Source organism: Acanthisitta chloris, unplaced genomic scaffold (assembly GCF_000695815.1).
Source record: "Acanthisitta chloris isolate BGI_N310 unplaced genomic scaffold, ASM69581v1 scaffold8967, whole genome shotgun sequence".
NCBI lineage: Eukaryota > Metazoa > Chordata > Aves > Passeriformes > Acanthisittidae > Acanthisitta > Acanthisitta chloris.
The window spans coordinates 17,006-34,010 of NW_008683203.1; positions in this window are offsets into that span (position 1 = coordinate 17,006).

The following is a 17,005-nucleotide window of genomic DNA, read 5'->3' on the forward strand; positions in this document are numbered from 1 at the left end:
GGAGCTGACAAGTCAACCTGATCTGAAAACTGACAACCATATAGACCAACTCCTGCAGTTTTATGGCAATTATAGAAATAAGTTGTCTCGAGGGCTGAATATGAATTGCTTGCAAAGTGTTTTAGAAGTCAATAACACATTTGTCAACTCAGTAAATATGTTGTGTTTTCTAACCTTTATTTCAGAACTGTCTTATAATAAAACACTACAAGTCTTGCAACTAAGTCTAAGCACTTTGATATTGCTAGATCAATATCAAATAAGTTCCTGTTAGTCTGAGTCCAATACATTAAAAAAGTATTTTGTTCTAGCAGGATGAAACGGGATTGTATAATGGATTCCACTATAAGCAATTGAAATGTGATTTAATACTTGACTTACGTGTGAATCCAGTTTTTAGCAACTGCAATATTTCATTTCTGCCATTTGGCTGTAACCTATTAACTGTACTCACTCAATTATTTCACTTACCACAGTTTCTGGGTCAACACTGCTGGGACAGGAGTGCAGTCAGGAGGGATTATGTCCAGAGTATTAGATCCTCTGTGGGACACTAGGGAGCAAAAGGAGATGAGCCTGGAGATGATGCTACAGCATAGGTCTATATGCCATCACAGAAATAGGGCCAAAACCTAGGACCAAAGACAGACACACCTACAGAGTAAATTAGTTCAGGGCCAAGTCTAAGCCTAAATGAGGTTCCTGGACGTATGGTCAGGGGGTGAGGAGATGTCCCAGGTGAGGTTGGTCAGGGCCATTCAGGCTCATTCATGCTCTTGGGACAGTAGCAGTGAGAAAACAAGGAATGAGGATGCAGAGTCACTGAAGAGCTCAGGGGTTTATGAAGAATCTTATGTGTTCCTAGAACAAAAGCTGTCATACCATGTGGACATGCCAAACGAGAAAGTAGGACTGGAGTTCAGATAGCAGGGATGTCAAAATCCATGAAAGGAAAAAAGAGATCACAGAATCACAGAATATACACAGTTGGACCCTGGCACCAGAAAAATTGTTTTCCAAGAGGACTTTACACATCTGTTCCCTGAGTAGCACAGAGTCTGCTCTCCTCATGTCCAGGGCTGAAGTTGTAGTTTTGCTGCCACTTTTCCTTATCTCAGATGATGTAGTGGATAAAAAAACCCCACACCAGTAGAGCTAACAAGAGAAAAAAAGTTTGTAGTTTGATATGCAAACTGCCCCCAAGGAGGGAAGGAGAACTAATGGTGCAATGCAGAGGTAAAGCTGAAACCCTCAACAGAAGCTCAGACATGAGTAAGTCTGGGCTGTGAAGCCATGCTCTTTCTCAAACTGCAGACTTTTTATCTCTTTTCACTTTGCTGTTGGGAAACTAGTAGTGTGTCATATTGTCTCTCCAGACATGGCCCCTAGATAGACTACATAGTCACCACTCTCAGGTGACAGAGAGCAAGTAATAATTGCATGGACTGCAATTTGTAATGACTGAGGTGAAGATCAAATTAATATTTTTAAATTTTCACATTTTAAGGGGTTTTTTGGGCCAAAAAGCAGCCTCTATCAAAACAGAATGATGCAAAGTATTCAACAGTTATGACATTCCAACACTCAATTTGCTGTGCCACTTATTCTGGTTATCTTCATTCCATGAGTTCCTGCTTTATGATACATGGATAATTAACATGATGATAAAAATCATTTTTAACCCATGTTATGCTCCATCAAACACACAGATGGGCCATTTCTGCTGACTCTTCTGTATTGCTCTGCTCACTTGTTAGGTGATAGGTGTATGGTGAAAAGTACAAGAGGAAAGTTACCCTTTTGACCAAAATGCGAATAAGGAAAAGACAGGAAAAGAAACTTGTCCACTGCAGTGGTTTTTACACATGCTGAGCAAGTCAGTCACACCTATATTTACCTTAACTTTGCCTTTACATTTCGGGCCTAATCTCCCTATCAGTAAAATGGGAAATAAGAGGATGATGTCAATGCAGCTGTACAAGTAAATAATGTGGGGTTTTCTTTGTTTTCAAAATGCTTCTTTTTCTTCCCAATGCAGATTCACTCAATCAGTAATGAGGAAAAATTGGAGCTTACTGACTGAGCACTATCTGCCTTCTGTCCAGATTCAAGTAGGAATCTGGGGGAAAAGCACTTTTATATATTATATTTGACTAAAGCTCATAAAAGAAAACCTATTCACCAAGACCTGAACTGAGAATGCACAGACAATTTTGTTCTCAGCATTTTGTACTGCTGAGTGTTTGACTCCACTATCTGCATAATGTTCCTTTGACCATTTCTTTGAGTGTATGATGTACCTAATGTTCTCTTCTAGATGCTTACAACAGGATTAGTGTAACTCCAAGTGAGGCTGGTGAGCCCTTCCAATATACTTATTAAGGTTAACAAGATGGCTTATTTGAATTAAAGTTTCATGAACAAGGGAATGCTACTTAGACCTCACATTATAGAACAGTTATCTTCTTCAAAATACTTTTAGAAATGTATCTAACTGTGGGACATTTTTAGAGTATCTTGCTGCTTCTAAGAACATTAATAAGTTTCAAAGTTTGTAAATGGAGTTGGAATTCAACAAACATGTTCAACTTAAAAGGTCCAATAAGAAATATATCACAGGGTTGAGAATTAAATGTTTGTCTTGCAAAGTCTTCCCATTGACTTCTGATGAGTCTGTGAAGTCTGTCAAATTAATATACACTTCCTATGTAGACTTCATTAATCTACACAGAATACATCATCCTCAATATTAAAAGTACCTTAACAAGTAGAGGGGGCAGGCACTGAGAGGGATTGTGTCTCATCAATTGTTGTGCAGCAGGTCAACATCAATAAGTGATTATGACAGGGAACAGACCATTTGTACAGTGAGGCTGTTCCTAAACCCATCAACTTAGGGACTAATAATGAAATGCAATTTTTGTATTACTTATCCTTATCTCTGCTTGGTTTAATTTTTCCTTCCCCTCTCTATCTGTTTTTCTTTGCTCTCCTCAGCAGTTGTCATTTCTGGCTGGAAAATCATACCTGCCAATGATGAAGTTTTGTCATTCTCCTTTCTCTTTCTGTCCTCCCATTTCCTTTTCCTTCACAATACTTTTTAACTTTCCTTTGTAATACATTTCATTTTTCCCTTTTCTTTTTTTTCCCCCTCCTATTCAGCTTCATCTCTCCCTTATGTATCATTTCCCTCTCAGACTCAATTTCTTATGAAACTATCCCTTCACTTTCATAAAACATATCTGATTTACTTATTTTTTGAGAGACCTGACTGTGTCATCCAACCCCTTAAGAATGGATCATCACACTTGTGTATAAATTTGGTCTCATTTTTAGGTTGCAATAAATCAGCAAATTTTTTGATCATGTTATAATTCTCTAACTTTACTTTTTCTTTATGACAAAGTGACCCACTTTGTGGATGAAGAGAAGGCTGTGGATGTGGCCTATCTGGACTTCAGCAAGGCATTTGACACTGTATCCCACAGCATGCTTCTAGAAAAACTGGCTGCTCATGGCTTGGATGGGTGGACTCTTTGATGGGTAAAAAGCTGGTAGACTTCCAAGGTGCTGCTAACAAAAATGATGTCTGACAGGCTGTTTAGGTCTGTGTGGGTTGATCTGTCATCTTCTCAGATTCTTATAAATAGCTGCAGGTCAAAGTAAAGGTAAAATCCTAAAATGTGTCCAAAGCAGCTTTAAAGCTGCTGACTTTCTTCCTTTTAGCGGCTTAGATAGAAGTTTAAGCTTTTAAGTCCAGTAATCACCTTCAAAATGTTTCTCTAGCCTAAATTCCTTGAATGAATAGAAAAGTCTTAATTTATTTACCAAAATTTAAAGTGTTTACCTTTGGCCAAAAAGCATTGCTGAAATGTTTTCTATGAGGAGTAAGGATTGGATGTGACTTGCTGAACTGAGAAGGGATAGTAATGGGTAAATGCTCTGACATTTATAAGTGATTATGTTTGAAACTAAGCATGGAAAGAAAATGCTCTTGTCTCAGGAAAGAAGCAGTGAACCCTTGAATTGTTATTCCTTCTTCCAGAATCCGTGCCAGAAATAGGAATTTCCTCAAGCAGTTTCATTGCAGCAGATTAGGGGTTTATATTAACTGTTCTTGCCTGGTCTGCAAACCAAACCTCATTCCACTTGCCATTGTTTAATATGCTGGCCATCAAAGATTAATTTAAGGAATGAAATGTTTAGTCTACTTCTTGCCCTGCTTTTGTGATAAAAGGCTCTATATGGTTGGAAGGACAAAGATACGATGCACAAAAATCATGACTTGTTTTCAAGTTTGTGTTGTATGTCAGCTTTAATATACAGGTATAGCACTTATAGAAATGCCATGAAGACCCTACACATATGGTGATTTCTGCAGGAAAGTGAAGGTCACAAACTTGACTCAATCTCAGACAAGTTTGTGATTCATATAGACACCCACTGCAGTAACTTGCACCAGCACAAACCCTAAAGATCAGGTCAGGCAGGTCTTGGCAGCCAGTCCCTGCTTCACACTGCAGATGACCTGCACTGGCTTCTAGGTGATTACTACATCTGCATCAGGCACTTCCATCAGTGCAATGGCTTTCAGGCTTTCCCCAGAAACCGTGGAAACACACCAGCTGATCCCAGGAAAAGTCTTGTATGTGTGAAGTTTTGAAAAAAGATTGTCAGATTTCTAAAAGGCGAAACAAAGCTAAGGAACACTGAGGAATCTGGGAGATCTCTCTGGTCTTTTTAATGATAGTTTCCTACTGTGATTATTTGCATATATATACTAAGCATGGCAGAATTATTTTCCTTATTCTGGTTTTGTCCTAGAAAACCTTGAAACACTGATGTGAAGCAATTTAACTAAAGGCTAGGTGGCTTAATAATGCTTATGGTTTGTCTTTAGTAGGCAGGTTTAGGATAAGTATTTTTTTTTTGTTTGTAGTAACTTTCAATTCTCATTTTACACCTTTCCTTTGGCACTGTAGCAGTAATTGCTCATGTGCTGTGTGCTCTTTACCTGTCATATGAACAGGCAGCTCCACAGAGAGACAGGGAAGGCCCTGCTCAAAAAACAGTCAATATATTTGGGAGACTGAGGAAAATACCTGGAAGCCTGTTTTTAAAGGCTGATTTATGCCAACAGGGAGATCCTCATACAGTGTGGAGCAGCACTGTGCTGATCTCAACACAGCTGCTTTGTTTGGTGGAGGCTGAAAATCTGGTCCCGTGTGTGTGTGATTCTCTCCTTGTGCTGATTAAGTTATTACTACTGTGCCTGAGGAAGGTTTTGTCTCTGGCACCTTCTCTCCTTTCTTTACAGCCTGGTGACCCTACAAAGCACTGTTTGTGTGTCTTTTTGCTTTCATTTAAGGTTAGCTCTGCTGCAGTGGCAAGCTGGATTTGTGGCTGGGTGTTGCTAACTGTGTGAGCTCTGATGCCACAGGCTTGGTGGCAGCGAGAGCACAGTGGCACTGACGTTGCTGGAGCCTTGTTGCCTGCACCAGAGCCCCAGGGCTCACCTGGTTTGTCCACCTCAGCCCACACTGCCATTTCAGGTACTGCTGGCACCTAGGCTGGGTTTGTCTCTGCATACCAAGAGTCTGCTTTCCTCTCCACAGCACGGCATGCCAAGGAAATAGGAGTTACTCTGAGTTGTGTTTCCCTGCCAGCATTGGCTTATCATGCTCAATTGATCTGGCTTGCTTCTTACACAGGGCAGCAGGAAACCTATCCCCGTGCTGCTGCTCCTGCTCAGTTTATCATTTTAGATGCATGGTCCATATGACTAGCACTCCATCTGTGTTTGTATGTTAGACACAGCTTCCTCTGGGTCAGCTTTACATCTTCAGCTGTAAATGTAGGTCAGCTGGCTGTCATGCAGCTTGTTCCTTATCCGTTAGAGCACGGGTCCTCACATGCAATTTCACAGTGCATTGCATTTGCCCATCTTTTAAAAAAGCTCATTTTGCTAGAGAAGCGAGTGGTTCAGCTGCTTGTGACATGAGCAGTCCTACCAGCACAGCAGCAAAAAATTATTCAGTCTAAGGTTTGCACAGATAATGAGGGTTTCACTTGAGGGTTTTCCTGACAGTGTTTTTGTTAAGGAGACACTGATCTCAGCCCTATCAATGAAATTCATTATCAGATGTGATGGTTGATGCCCGTAAATCAAAACAAGTCCTTCAGCTTTTCTGGTATGCTCAGAGGCTGTCCCTTCTAATGCTAAACCTAAGATTTGTTCATTCCTGCATCCTCAGGAGCCCATCATCAGAGGTTTGAAGTCTACATATGAAAGGGCTGGCTCACACAAGCCAGCTGGCTTCAGCTGAAGGATCTGCTTTTTCCTTTAACATATAAATTTGCTGCACTGCTCAAATAAGGCAGAGAATGGTTTACATAGACATGCCTGCAGACTTTAATCTTAGATATGATGCTTAATATGCAGTGAATTTTTGTTGGCACCAATTCCTAAGAAAGTGAGGCTTATGCAATCCTAATGTGAAAGTCCCAAAAAATTTTCCAAAAGAGACAGCGTGAAACAGCCAATGGGATCACAAATCAGAAAATATATTTTAAGATACATTTTGCAGAGAGTAGGTGAATAGTGCAGAGTGCACTTTCTATGAGGCTGCAGGGACCCTCCTGCTGCCTGTAGGATTGTGACAGTACAGTGGAGGTGAGTGCTGCATATCTCACTTTAGCCAAGGCCATGTAGGTAATCATGACAATGCCCAGCTTAGTGGCAGATGAGGAAGGGAACAGGACTGTATTGGGAATTCCTTTATTCTAGGCCAGAGCTGAAGTGGAAATAAACAGAAGAATCAATCAATGCAGCATCTGATCTCATGAAGCTGTGGGCAGCCCCTGTGGGGCTCCCTCAGAATCACACCAAGGCTGTCCTTCCCTCATCTTCCTGATAGACAGCCTCCTGGGCCAACCGTAGCACCAACCCAAGTGTGGTTTGGGCCACCACCAGTGCTCTGCTTGTTATGGCATGACCAGGGTTGTGGCCAGGAGCCACAACATCACAAGGGTTGTAGCCAAGAGTTTGTGTGGCACCTAGCCCTCAAGCACCCAGGGAAATAGGTTGTGGAGCTCCTTTTCTCCAGTGTTCTTCAGGGACCTTCGATCTCCCAGTGAGACCATGATGGTATAGGCTGGATCTGTCTTATGTGCCCTGTAGTGCATGAAGAGTGGTCTGAGTGGTCAAGGAGGGAGAGGATAGGTGTGTGCCATGCTTGGCCAGGTCCCTGTCAGTATTCAGCTGTAACAGGAGAATCAGTGAACAGAGGACTTTCCTCATCATCATGAGCAGCCCCTGCCTCCCTGCATGGGTGCTGAATCCCAGACTCATCTCAAGCCTGTCCTTGTCTTATCTCCCTGACAACCAGGAGACCAACCATGTCACCAACCCCTCTGTGGCTTGGGCCATCACTCAAAAATTCTGAAATATCACTCTGAAAAATCTCCTTCAGGATGTAGAAAATGAAAACCATTAGACTGTCTGGAGTACTGGTCTGATCCAACAGGTCAGTATTTACTCATTATAAGGAATAACTGATACCTTTTTTAATTACTATTTAGTTTTCTCTGTTTTCTTGCTATATCCATTAAGAACTCTGAACTGGAGAAGACAGCAGTCTGATGACTTAAACTGAGTGATACCTTTGTGAAATCCATAGTTTATCTAGCAGCTGGAGAATATAATTTTGAAAGATATAATTATTAAGTTTTGGGGAGAGACAAATCCTTCGGTGAGTTTCTTCAAAGTTGAACTGCCATCCTGATTAAAGATGCATAAATTATTTCTAGTCTGAATGTATTTAACTTCAGCTAGATCTGGCTGTCAGATACTGTTATAACTTTTCTTCTAAAATAGAAAGTCTTATTGTATCAGGAATATTTCTTTCTCTCTGGATAATTCTAGGCTGTGATCATATTAACCTTCCCTTTGCTAAACTGTTGCCTGAGCTCTTATAGCCTCTCACTGAAGGTAGATGAGACTCACTGTTCAAACACTGGTACAGAGCTACCCTGGAATATTTACAACATTTTCACAAATGAAAAAGTATTTATAAATAGTATTTTGGATTATTTTTTCTTCCTTTTAGGTGTTTTCCTTTCCTCCTGTCATTATCTACATGTCCAATTCCTGTATCTTGGTTGCCCAGGCAACTTCTGCTCACTGAGCCCTGGGTGCAGTGCTGGGTTTTCAGTTCTCCACCATAGGAGGAGGATGATATGAAAGATGGAGGAACAGGTAATGAGCTTAAGCAAGTTAGGAAGGCCCAATTAGGTGACTGATGGCAGTAATGGGAGCTGTATTTAAAGGTTAAGAGTGCTAATAAATGCATTTATGCAGATAATTAAAATATCCTATGACTTGCAGGAAATAGTAGGGGGAGATTTTACATCAGTGCATTTCTAATATACCTGCTGAAGTGTAATAGCTGAAAGGAATACAAAGACATGAGTGACATTTGATAAGCATGTTACTTCAACTGAAACTGATACAGCTCATGCTTTCCCTGTATTTGGAAAGATGAGCAGAAACTGCCACCCAGGAAAAATCAGAGCATTTAAAATGTTCTGAAAGTGCATTATATTGAGACTTGACTTTTAAATGTAAAAACCATTATCTACCAAACAGCTTCAGGTAAAGGATAGAAGTTAATTTGCTATATTGAACTTACATGTTTCATTAATGGTCAGTAGATGTGTTTCTTTACAGCTACAGACACTTTTGCTTGCTCTTGTAAAGCAGGTCAGGACAGGCTACTCACTCCAACAGAGGGAAAGTTTAAACTTTTCAAAAGCCCCAAAAGGATATTCTCACACTAAAACTTTCTTCTAAAATGGATTTCAGTGTTTCTTCAGCAGGCAGCTTTCTTTTGGACCAACAGAGCTGAATTACATGCAAACAGATCATTTCCAAGTAGCTGGACATGACTCTGGATCCAAATGGGTATTAGATCAGTTTGTACCACTGTGTCACTGTCTTTAGGGTGATGGCAATGCCTGTGAGCTTCTAGGTGTTGCAAGCTCTTGGTATGCAGGTAGAGTGTAGTATTTGAATTATAAGTTTCAAAGGCTTTTAAGCTTTTGAAAGCTTTTGATATTTTGCACCTCCCCCTGATTGATGTGGGCATGGTACTTGAAAGATCATTTGGCTCATCATTTGCTGGTAGAACAGGTAACTTATTCTAACATGGCAGGAAAAATTTTCAAAGTTAAAATAATTGTAAAATCATTAAAAGATATAATAGCAACCACATTCCTGAAGGAATGCCATACTGAAGATCATTATATGATGTTAAAAAAATGCTACCATCACTCAAAGGAGAGAAAAAGCCCTTGTACCACTTGAATTAAAATATTTATCCTACAAAATAGTTCAGTTTTCTCAGTACAAAATTATCAAGGCTACTTCCAGTTTCCTTGAAGGACCTCACAGACCCAGGAGGTTTTGAGGGATAAAGCATTGGCAAGTTTCCAGATTCTTGTTCAGGAAAACAAGAGATTTCAGGCAGCTGGGTTTTTATTTAGAGCTGAATCTCTAAAGTGTCTGACCACTGAAATGATGCTCTGGAAATGTTACTGCACTGCTGCAGCTACCACTGCCAAATCATAGAGCAGTAAGGATTTCTGCTATAACAAATGGTACAGATTGTACCTAGAGCTTAAAGCAGGAATTACCAGAGGAAATGTTCAAGAGGAAGGGAAATAGATGGAGAATGACACAGAGCTAGTGAAAAATGCAGATGCTTTTAAAACAAACCATGGAGAATAGTTACAGACGTTATCACAGCATTGTCAGCCCTAAAGGCATGAGCACTGAGAGAGACTGAGACCAAAATAGTCTCCCTCCTCCCCAAATAATCAGCAGATGCTAAGGGGGACAACAAAGACAAAGCAGCTGTGTCAACAAAAAGGCAGCAAAAGAGAGTTTTTAGTGAATATTTTATTTCAGTCATCCCAGGCTTAAAGCACAGACAGCTTCAGCCTTTCTTCAGTGAGAGGGGAAGGTGGTGTCATGCCCAAGGTTGGTTTAGGAACCACTCCTGGGATACTCTACCCTTCTTCCAGCTCCCCAGAGATTCTCTCCCAGTTGTCCTACTCCATGCTTAGTGCTCACAAACCTCCCAGAGTGACATTGTCTCCAAAGGATTGATCTGAGAATCACTGAAGACACTCTCAAAGGCTAAACTCTGCCTAGAAAAGCTGCTCAGGCTCTTGATGCAGTTGCTGAAAAGTCTGAGCTTCTTTTCACCAACGACCCTAACTGAAAGTGCTCTGAATGGCTCTCACTGTCTGGGGAATTAACTGTTTGCTCCTCCCAGGGTCACAGAGCCACACACTTCTGTCCAAAGGTATCGAGTCCTGGCTCTGCTCCTACATCTCCATCCCTTTGCCTTGCACCCTGCACTCACAGTGGTACACCCATCCCAGACTGTCTCCCCTGTTTCCACTGCATTTGTATTTGATACCACATTGGATACAGATATGGTGGGACACCTTTTGTGAACCTTTTCCCAGAGATTACTGTCCCATAGAAATGGTGTTTAGGGAAACAAGGATGGCTTCTTCAAGATTAATCTTTCACTGCTACAGTTGAGTAAAATTTCTTTGTGGTAAAAGTGCTTTTACTGGAGCTCCCAGAAGACAGAACAATTTCACACTGTCCTGGCTTCCACAAGAAAATGAAAGACTGAACTTCTGGAAGTTTCAATGAAAATTAATTTTAAAAAAAAAGGGAACTAAAATTAAATTAGAAATTGTCATTAATATGTGACCCGTGAAGCTGATCTATTATATGGATTCCATAACTGTAGATAAGTCACAAGTTTAAATGAAGTTAATGAATTAATAAAATAAGTGAATAGTTTGAATAGTTTATACCTTCTTGTTACATATGTTTAGCATAACTGTAGATAAGTCACAAGTTTAAATGAAGTTAATGAATTAATAAAAAAAGCTCCAGATTTTTCATATTTTCTGTCAATAAACTTTTAGTCCCAAATTTGGAGGCTGCAAGGATGAAAGTTTTTCTTTCCATTCTTCTGTTTCCCTATTTTCACTGTAGTTTGAATAGTTTATACCTTCTTGTTACATATGTTTAGCATAACTGTAGATAAGTCACAAGTTTAAATGAAGTTAATGAATTAATAAAAAAAGCTCCAGATTTTTCATATTTTCTGTCAATAAACTTTTAGTCCCAAATTTGGAGGCTGCAAGGATGAAAGTTTTTCTTTCCATTCTTCTGTTTCCCTATTTTCACTGTAATAGGGAAACTTAAAATGTTAATCAGAGAGGAGACAGAAAAAATGTAAAATGAAATCTGAAAAATTAATTCTTCAGTAGTTTGGTCTTAGCTTTTATTTCCAGTGAAAATTCATTTTAAGTGGAAAGAGTTGCATGGTTTCTGAAGCATTTTAAATTTTTTGAATAATATTTTAAGCCATTTTCCTCTGATTAACAAGTGTTCACAGTATGATTTGAATGTAATATACACTAATTTTTAGTTGCTAATTGTCTCTTTCTAAATGCTCAACACTTGTTTGCTGATGAGAGTTTCTGAAGACTTCAGAATGTTGATTACTTTATTGATTGATTGGTTGAGGAAAAGTGAATTCCACAATATTTCCATTATAAATTCTTTAGTTAGACTGTGAATTTACTCAGACCATAAGCAAGGCATGAATTTTCCAAAACCTGTCTTTATTAGTGAGGTTTCCAAACTTTCTGACCTGCCATTCCTCTACACTTTCCAATATAGATTAAAAGGGGTCCCTCTGTGTTCAATTTCTTTGGCAGTTAAACATTTTCCAACAAGTTTTGAACTACTTCTTCTTTCAATGCATACATTTATACCAGAATTTAAGGAGTCAAATAATCAACACAGTATTTACAAGTCTGACTTGTTTCTCTATGAACTTAGACTAGTGTGAAAACGGACTGCTAGAAAGTTCAGGATTAAAGAGAGAAAATCACACGAGAAGAGACCACAGAGATGTGTTTGTTCACAGACTGCTAGAAAGTTCAGGAATAAAGAGAGAAAATCACACGAAAAGAGACCACAGAGATGTGTTTGTTCACTCTCAAAACATAAACAGTGAAAAGGGGATGTAATTATCCTTTATAAATACAGGAGGAGAAGAGCTGTTTCTATTAAAGGCTGATACTGACAGAAGAATAAACAGATAAATAGATACTACAAACAGACTGTGAATGCATTTAGACTGCAAATACTTTCCAAAGTGCTAGAGCATGGAGAATCTGATCAGTGCAAAAGAAACAAGATCCAAATTAATTTTAGTACAGCATAGGTGCAGAATAATCTCTGATATGTCAGAAATATGTAATTGTAGCACAATATTCACAAATGCCTAAAAGGGATTACATAGTATGTCTGTGGGAACAGAGTTGGAGATCAGCTTCCCTTTCCCTGGTTCTGTTTCAATTTCAGTCCCTAAAAAAGTCAAGTCCAAAATCATTTTAATCCATGTTATTCAGAGTCTGCTTAAAAGTATGGTCCAGACTAAGAAGAAAATGTTTTCTTTTCAAAATTGTGGGACTTTATGATCCCTTCCACATCAGAGGCAAGTCTTTCTCCTGTTACACCCTAGTTGCTGAACTTTATTTTCAGTTGTTACAGAACTGCTCTCTACAAAGTAACCAACTCTGGGTTTCTCATGTAGGTTTTCCTCTCTGCTCCCAAGCTCTGCCCAGTAATTAAAGGAAAATCTCCCCTGGCCTCCCAGGCATCTGAAGGTCCTGTAGGAGAAGTCCTTCTGCAGCTGCAGGATAGTGCATGTCTGTAAATCCTCAAGGAATGGTCTAGGTCATGGGATTCATGTGTTCAATGCATGTTGCATGACCAAAAAGAAATGTTTGTGCAAAGCCAGCCAGAAATGTGAGCCATAAACCTCTGAAATTGCTCAGATGGGAAGAGAAGGAACACATAATGTGGTGGCAAAGGCATAGGGAAAAAACAGTGAAATAGTGAAACAATTGAAAACCAGTAAACAACTGAAAAACAATAAAAGAGTGAAACAGAGAAACTTATTTTGATGTTCCTATTTTGGGGCTGCTGGAAAGTTTTTGAAGTGTTTTAAAATCCTAGAAGCAGCTGTAGTTTGTGTGCGGAGTGCGGATGATGGGGTCAAGCTACAAGACAGAACTATTGCACGGCTGCCTGGAGCACATGGTAAATATTTATGTACATGCCAGTCTAGGAGCAGTGGCATTTCCAGGTAGAAACGTGCAATGAGCATATTCTTATCAAACAGTTCCAGTAATCACCTTTCCTAGCCACCATTGTGCTCATGAATTTTTGTTCTTTCATGAATTTTTATATGACTTTCAATGTTTTGTCCTGTGTATTGTAAAGGAAAATTGACAGCTATACAATTATAAACTGGGGAAAGCGGCTCAGAATTTCCATCTTAAAAGAGATAAAGGATATCTATAAACACCTCGAGGCATGTTCCTGTGGGGATGTTATTTAAAGACCTATTTTTTTTTAGCCTCTTGTATCAAGACAGAACATCTCCTATCCAGAGTTAAAACATACCAGATAGTTTTATGATAACTCTTGATGGGGATTAATGAAAATAATGAAACGCTGTGTTAATCTAGATTCTTTCCTTTCCCCTTTATAATAGCATATTTTGTCTTCTATTTTCATTAAATATTCTTTTTTTCCCTTCCAGCAGACAAAACAGTAGCATATTCCCTAGACAAAGTGTGTAGGTGTGTTGCCAAGGACAACAGTTTCAGGCATAAATTACTTTTGAACCACAAACCCTTTTCTTGCTCTTTATTGAAGGCCATCTGTATGTTGTTATGTTAATTGAAGGCTTTCAACTAACCCTTCTGAACACAGCCATTCAGTGTGTTAGCAAATGCCCATAGTACAGTTGTTTTTACGAGGTGGTGACATTCATTTCCAGACTGCAAACAGGTATGTCCCAGCACAAGTTAAGGTTTAAAACAAGTCTTATAAAGTAGAGGAAAACCATTCCTGAAAGAATAATTCCTTAACTGAAACTAAAAGGGAATTAAAGCAAGCTGACAAGATAAATAAAATCACAACAAATGATTTCACCTTATTGACTAAATGTATACAAGAGAAATCAAACACGGTGCCTTGCAGATTTCCCACTTTCCAAACTTCAATTTCATAGTGGTTGCCTAGATTCAATCCTTCACCACGACCAATTTGAGCTTTGTCTTTTTTAATGAAGGTGGTGGAGCTAAATGAACTTCATATTTGCTGAAATATGGGCTAATATTTAACCAAAAAACTTAGGCCAACAGTACAAAAATTTCAGTCAATTAGAAAGAAAAGTTTTCAAGACAGCAAGTTCCTTTTGCTTCGGTATCAGTTTCGTTACTTGACATTGACTGAAGGTAAAAATGAGTCAGGTCCTCAGGTAAAGAGTGTGACTGAGGGTTTTATGAAATTGCACTGACTCATGCCAGCCAAAGGCCTGGCTGTTTCTCTTTGTTTTGCTTTTTTAATAGTCTTTAAGTGTACTCTGGGTCTGGCTGGATTCAATTGCAAACTTTCAGGTATATAAACCACTTGGCTTTTGCTCCCTCTACATTGCCAAAGACACTGTTGATATTGCACCAATTATAAACAGCATAACATTAGTGGTTTAGTTGCAGAATGCTGCAGAGTTTCAAGCACAAATTTCTGAAAGAGGTCATTAAATTGCTTCTGTTCATAAGGACCTTCTGAGATGCTACTTTTTGAGACAAAAATCCTCCAACAATAGCTAATAGCAACAGTATACATATAAAAATATTCACTATCCATAGAAGAATAGCCCTCCAAAGGAAACCCTTATGGCAATAGAGGGGGGATGGCAAAGAGCACAACTTTGCATCTGACACTTAGTTTTATGCTTTATGAGAATTCCATATCGTTGACTTGGGGCTTTGATCTCACTGCTCTCTTCAGCACCTGTCCAAATTCAGATTAGAGATCCAAGCTGGTCTATCATCAGCAGATAACCCATACCAAAGAGCTAGTGCTGTTCTCACTGGTTATATAGAGCAGAGCACCAGCCTGAACATATTTATGCCATATATTGCTACTGGCAGCCCATTTCACAATGAACCCAATTCCCTGGAAGTGAGAACTATGACTAAAAATACCCAAGATGAGCAGATCATTTCTGAAAGTGACCCCATCTGTTTCTTACCTTGTATTTTCTATGATCCTGAGAAAGCCGTAAAGTTGATCTCAAGTTTCTTTTTGAGGTGAGACTTGAGTACAAGCTCTGCTAAAGCACATCACTGGGTTTCTGATGTGACACTTGGCGACAGCTTGTTCTCAACAAAGATTTGACAATTTTCTTCTTTTGCTGTTGTCAAAACTGCAATGGAACCAGGTAAACTATATCCTAAAGATATTTAAAATACTTCTAGAAGAACTATTGCATTTCTGAGAGCAATAAATAACAAGACTCCTTGCTTACCTTGCAGGACTTTTCCAGACCAGTGGAGAGTGTATATATATATATATATATCTTTCCTGCATCATTTGGACCTTGAGCCCCACAGCTCATACACTCCATAAGTGCAGTGGGCAGTGTTCTGAGACCCCCATGCTTTCCATCACTCTTCATGAAGTTATCTGTTAGTACAGGGCCAAGTGCTCTGCAGTGTGAGGTATGGAGACTCCCAAAACATTTTTCAGCCTGAGTGGGAACTGAGTCCCTGGTAGGTTAAGTTCCTGGCCAGACATTAGCTCTGCTTTAAGAAGAATTTGAACCCATCTGTCTACAGATCTCATTTAGGGCTCTGGTTGTTGGTTCTGTATTGGTTTCTCTGTCTCTCCATTTTCCCAGAGAAAAGTCAAGGAATGTCAGTGATCAAATATCTAATTCACCAGGATATGGAGTACAACAGGTAATAGAAGCTAATAAAAGATAAGCCAAATAGGAATGCCTCATACTTTAATAGAAAAGGGAAAATAAGTGCAACAGAAAGGATGGAAAATAAGGAAAGGAGACTATCATAACAAAGCAATAAGATTTTTAGTATCAGCAATAAGAAAAAGTGCTAGGTGGGTAGGTTGTCAGGAGTGTGTGTGCATCCAAGTGTCTGTGGAAGTCAGTCTATGTGTCAAAAGGTGAATGAGAACATAAAGGGGAAAAAAACCCCAGTGTCTGAAAGCGTTAGAAAGATAAAATACATGTATTGATGTGGAGCTGAAAACTGCAGAACATACCTATGCTGGATAACATGATTATGGGGGAAGGACTTGTAGAAGTATCATTTAGAAAGTGCTTAGAAGGCATAAAACAACACAACAGAAGGTATGCAATGTTACTCTGTGTTTCTGGAGTATCTTGGATAAACTCTTAGAAAATCGCAATTACAGGAGAAGTGCCTTGTGTAAATTTTCATGTGGGTATTGTCTGGACAGATTATGCCTTTCATAAGCACACAGAGAAAACCTACATTTCAAATTATTTTTCAAACAAGCTGTTTGAAAAGGAATTTCAAAATGTTAAGAAAGAAAAATGCTAGCATTTAACTTGGCAGAGAAGAAATCTGGGGGATTTGAGGGATTTCCCTAATTCAAACCATTGAAAAGAATCACCTGCTGACCCATGCTTAACTCTATTTGATGAAGCAGAACTTCCTAAATAAATGGCTCTGCAAAGCTGGGTAGACTTAAACTACTTAAACAAAGCAGATGAATCATTGATGATACAATGATAAGTAATAGAAGAAGGGAAACATAGAGATTACTTTTGAGCAAAAAAGTCATGGCAACATGAGGATTAGTCAGTCTGTCAGTCTCCAAAGGAAGCAAATGAATATTCAATAAAAATTAGACTGTACAATACAATAAATGGTCTGAAAGTGAAATAGTGCATTGTTGTATTGGCAAGGAGCAGAGCAGAACAGCAATCTCTTTTCCATCTCTGACGCTGTCATTCTTATGCTTCACTTGCCAGTTTTCTTTAGCAAAGTGAGCACATTCCAT